General features: G+C 39.6%; 1 non-coding gene across 1 annotated transcript; it reads left to right on the forward strand.

Annotated features, from left to right (window-relative positions):
- Positions 1-4156: 4156 nt before the first annotated feature.
- Positions 4157-4264, forward strand: LOC112768100 (small nucleolar RNA R71). The gene has a single exon (XR_003185538.1). It is a non-coding gene; the product is annotated as a small nucleolar RNA R71 (small nucleolar RNA).
- Positions 4265-5098: the final 834 nt, after the last annotated feature.

The raw sequence follows: 5098 nt of genomic DNA on the forward strand, positions 1-5098 counted from the left end.
AGTAGCCTAGAGTTTAGAGAAATAGGTAATTAATGCAGAAATCTTCTTCCAGGCCCACTTGGTGTGTGCTTGGGCTGAGCATTGAAGCTTTCACGTGTAGAGACTTTTCTTGGAGTTAAACACCAGCTTTTGTGCCAGTTTGGGCGTTTAACTCCAGCTTTTGTGCCAGTTTGGGCCATCAAATCTCAGGCAAAGTATAGACTATTATATATTGCTAGAAAGCCCAGGATGTCTAATTTCCAACATAATTGAGAGCGAACCAATTGGGCTTCTGTAGCTCCAGAAAAGCCACTTTTTGAGTGCAGGGAGGTTAGAATCCAACAGCATCTGCAGTCCTTTTTTAGCCTCTGAATTAGATTTTTGCTCAGGTCCCTCAATTTCAGCCAGAAAATACCTGAAATCACAGAAAAATACACAAACTCATAGTAAAGTCCAGAAATGTAATTTTTATTTAAAAACTAATAAAAATATAATAAAAACTAACTAAAACATACTAAAAACAATGCCAAAAAGCGTATAAATTATCCGCTCATCACAACACCAAACTTAAATTGTTGCTTGTCCCCAAGAAACTAATAATCAAATAGGATAAAAAGAAGAGAATATACAATGAATTCCAAAAACATCTATGAAGATCAGTCTTAATTAGATGAGCGGGGCTTTTAGCTTTTTGCTTCTGAACAGTTTTGGCATCTCACTTTATCCCTTGAAGTTCAGAATGATTGGCATCTATAGGAACTCAGAATTCAAATAGTGTTATTGATTCTCCTAGTTAAGTATGTTGATTCTTGAACACAGCTACTTTATGAGTCTTGGCCGTGACCCAAAGCATTTTGTTTTCCAGTATTACCACCGGATACATAAATACCACAGACACATAACTGGGTGAACCTTTTCAGATTGTGACTCAGCTTTGCTAGAGTCCCCAATTAGAGGTGTCCAAAGCTCTTAAGCACACTCTTTTTGGTTTGGACCACGACTTTAACCGCTCAGTCTCAAGCTTTCACTTGACACCTTCACGCCACAAGCATATGGTTAGGGACAGCTTGGTTTAGCCGCTTAGGCCAGGATTTTATTCCTTTAGGCCCTCCTATCCACTGATGTTCAAAGCCTTGGATCCTTTTTATTTTACCCTTGCCTTTTGGTTTAAAGGGCTATTGGCTCTTTCTGCTTGCTTTTTCTTTTTCTTTCTTTCTCCCTTTTTTTTTCGCATATATATTTTTTTCTGCAAGCTTTTCACTGCTTTTTCTTGCTTCAAGAATCATTTTTATGATTTTTTAGATTATCAAATAACATTTCTCCTTTTCCATCATTCTTTCAAGAGCCAACAATTTTAACATTCGTAAACAACAATATCAAAAATATGCACTGTTCAAGCATTCATTCAGAAGAACAATAAGTATTGCCACCACATCAAAATAACTAAACTGTTTTAAAATTCGAAATTCGTGCACTTCTTTTTCTTTTTCAATTAAAAACATTTTCCATTTAAGAAAGGTGATGGACTCATTTTCATAGCTTTAAGGCATAGACACTTAGACACTAGTGATCATGTAATAAAGACACAAACATAAATAAACATGAAGCATAAAAATTTGAAAAACAGGAAATAAAGAACAAGAAAATTAAAAAACGGGTCCACCTTAGTGATGGCGGCTTGTTCTTCCTCTTGAAGGTCTTATGGAGTGCTTGAGCTCCTCAATGTCTCTTGCTTGCCTTTGTTTCTCCTCCCTCATGACTCTTTGGTCTTCTCTAATTTCATGGAGGAGGATAGAATGCTCTTGGTGCTTCACTCTTTGTTGTCCCATATTGGAACTTAAATCTCCTAGGGAGGTGTTGATTTACTCCCAATAGTTTTGTGGAGGAAAATACATCCCTTGAGGCATCTCAGGGATTTCATGATAAGGAATTTCCGCATGCTCTTGTTGAGGTCCATGAGTGGGCTCTCTTGTTTGCTCCATCCTTTTCTTAGTGATGGGCTTGTCCTCTTCAATGAGGAGTCTTGGCAACAACTTCAAAGAAGTGGTCTTGATGGACCTTTGAGATGAATCTCTCTATCTCCCATGACTCGAAGGTGGAAGCAATTGCCTTTCCTTTCCTCTTTCTAGAGGTTTCTCCGGCCTTAGGTGCCATAAATGGTTATGGAAAAACAAAAAAGCTGAGCTTTTCCACACCAAACTTAAAAGAGTTGCTCGTCCTCAAGCAAAAGAATAAAGAAAGGAGGAGAAGAAGAAGAGATGGAGGAGATGGAGGTGTGTGAATTATTCGGCCAAGGGGGGTTTTAGGTGGTTATGATGAGGAAAAGGAAGGAGTGATGGTTTGAATTTGAGTGGGTGGGTGTAGGTGGTTGGTATGATGGTTTTGGAGGAGTAATGGAGGTGATTGGTGGAGGTTATTTGGGGAAGAGTATTATGAAAAGGTGTGAAGAAGAGAGAGAGTGAGTTGAGGTTGGTGGGGATCCAGTGGGGTCCACAGATCCTGAGGTGTCAAGGATTTCTCATCCCTGCACCAATTAGGCTTGCAAAACGCCCTTTGCTGCCAATCCTGGCATTAAACGCCAGGTTGCTGCCCATTTCTGGCGTTTAACGCCAGCTTCTTGCCCTTTTCTGGCGTTAAACGCCAGTCTGGTGCCCATTTCTGGCGTTAAACACCCAGAATGGTGCCAGACTGGGCGTTTAACGCCCATTCTGCTGCCCTTACTGGCGTTTAAACGCCAGTAGGCTTCTCCTCTAGGGTGTGCTATTTTTCATTCTATTTTTCAGTTTGTTTTTGCTTTTACAATTGTTTTTGTGACTTCACATGATCATCAACCTATAGAAAACATAAAATAACAATGGAAAATAGAAATTTAACATAGATAAGTAAAATTGGGTTACCTCCCAACAAGCGCTTCTTTAATGTCAGTAGCTTGACAGTGGGCTCTCATGGAGCCTCACAGATAATCAGAGCAAGGTTGGGGCCTCTCAACACCAAACTGAGAGTTTGAATGTCGGGGTTTTGTTTGACTCTGTATTGAGAGAAGTTTTTCATGCTTCCTCTCCATGGTTACAGAAGGAGATCCTTGAGCCTTAAACACAAGGTAGTCCCCATTCAATTGAATGACCAATTCTCCTCTGTCAACATCAATCACAACTTTTGCTTTGGCTAGGAAAGGTCTTCCAAGGTACTTAGCAACTTGCTCTTCAGTGACATCTTCATCCTCTTCAAAGGAGGAATATTCATCAGATCTCATAAATGATAACAGGAAGTTCAAAGGAATCTCTATGGTTTCTGTATGAGCCTCAGATTCCTTTGGTTCCTCAAAGGGGTACTCCTTACTGGTCGGTGGACGTTCCCTGAGGTCTTCCTCACTGGGAATCACTGCCTTTTCACTCTCTCCAAGTTCGGCAACACCCAGTAAGGTTATGGCCTTGCACTCTCTTTTGGGATTCTCTTCTGTATTGCTTGGGAGAGTGCTAGGAGGAGTTTCAGTAATCTTCTTACTCAGTTGACCCACCTGTGCCTCCAAATTTCTAATGGAGGACCTTGTTTCATTCATGAAACTTAGTGTGGTCTTAGATAGATCAGAGACTATGGTTGCCAAGCCAGAATGGCTCTGTTCAGAATTCTCTGTCTATTGCTGAGAAGATGATGGAAAAGGCTTGCTATTGCTAAACCTATTTCTTTCACCATTATTGTTGAAGCCTTGTTGAGGCTTCTGTTGGTCCTTCCATGAGAGTTTAGGATGATTTCTCCATGAAGGATTATAGATGTTTCCATAGGGTTCTCCCATGTAATTCACCACTACCATTGCAGGATTCTCAGGGTCATAAGCTTCTTCTTCAGAAGATGCCTCTTTAGTACTGTTGGATGCACCTTGTAATCCATTCAGACTCTGAGAAATCATATTGACTTGCTGAGTCAATATTTTGTTCTGAGCCAATATGGCATTCAGAGTATCAATTTCAAGAACTCCCTTCTTCTGAGGCGTCCCAATACGCACAGGATTCCTTTCAGAAGTGTACATGAACTGGTTATTTGTAACCATGGCAATGAGTTCCTGAGTTTCTGCAGGCGTTTTCTTTAGGTGAAATGATCCACCTGCAGAATGGTCCAATGACATCTTAGATAATTCAGACAGACCATCATAGAATATATCCAGGATGCTCCATTCTGAAAGCATGTCAGAAGGACATTTTTTGGTCAGTTGCTTGTATCTCTCCTAAGCTTCATAGAGGGATTCACTTTCTTTCTATCTGAAGGTTTGAATATCCACTCTAAGCTTGCTAAGCTTTTGAGGAGGAAAGAACTTGGCTAAGAAAGCCGTGACCAGCTTATCCCAAGAGTGCAAGCTATCTTTAGGTTGAGAGTCCAACCATATTCTAGCTCTGTCTCTTACAGCAAACGGGAAAATCATAAGCCTGTAGACCTCGAGATCAACCCCGTTGGTCTTAACAGTATCACAGATCTGCAAGAATTCAGTTAAGAACTGAAAAGGATCTTCTGATGGAAGTCCATGAAACTTGCAATTCTGTTGCATCAGAGAAACTAATTGAGACTTTAGCTCAAAATTGTTTTCTCCAATGGCAGGGATTGAGATGCTTCATCCATGGAAGTTGGAATTCGGTGCAGTAAAGTCACCAAGCATCTTCCTTGCACCTCCACCATTGTTATTGGTTTCGGCCATCTCTACTTCTTTTTCGAAAATTTCAGTAAAGTCCTCTTCAGAGTTTTGTGTTTTAGCTTCTCTTAGCTTCCTCTTCAGAGTTCTTTCAGATTCAGGATCAGCTTCAATAAGAATGTCTTTATCTCTGTTCCTGCTCATATGAAAAAGAAGAGAATAGAAAGGAAGAGGAATCCTCTATGTCACAGTATAGAGATTCCTTTATGTGAGTAGAAGAAGAGAAGAATAGAAGAAGGAGAAGAGAAAAATTCAAACACAGAGAAGAGGAGGGTTCGAATTATAAGAAGAAGAAAAGTGTTAGTAGATAAATAAATAAATAGAAAGAGATGAGAGGGGGGAAGAATTCGAAAATTGATTAAAATAAAAGGAAAATATTTTTGTTGATTTTTTTTTCGTTTTTTAAATATTAGTTATAATTCAAAATTTAAAAAGATA

This window comes from Arachis hypogaea, chromosome 17, assembly GCF_003086295.3.
Source record: "Arachis hypogaea cultivar Tifrunner chromosome 17, arahy.Tifrunner.gnm2.J5K5, whole genome shotgun sequence".
Lineage (NCBI taxonomy): Eukaryota > Viridiplantae > Streptophyta > Magnoliopsida > Fabales > Fabaceae > Arachis > Arachis hypogaea.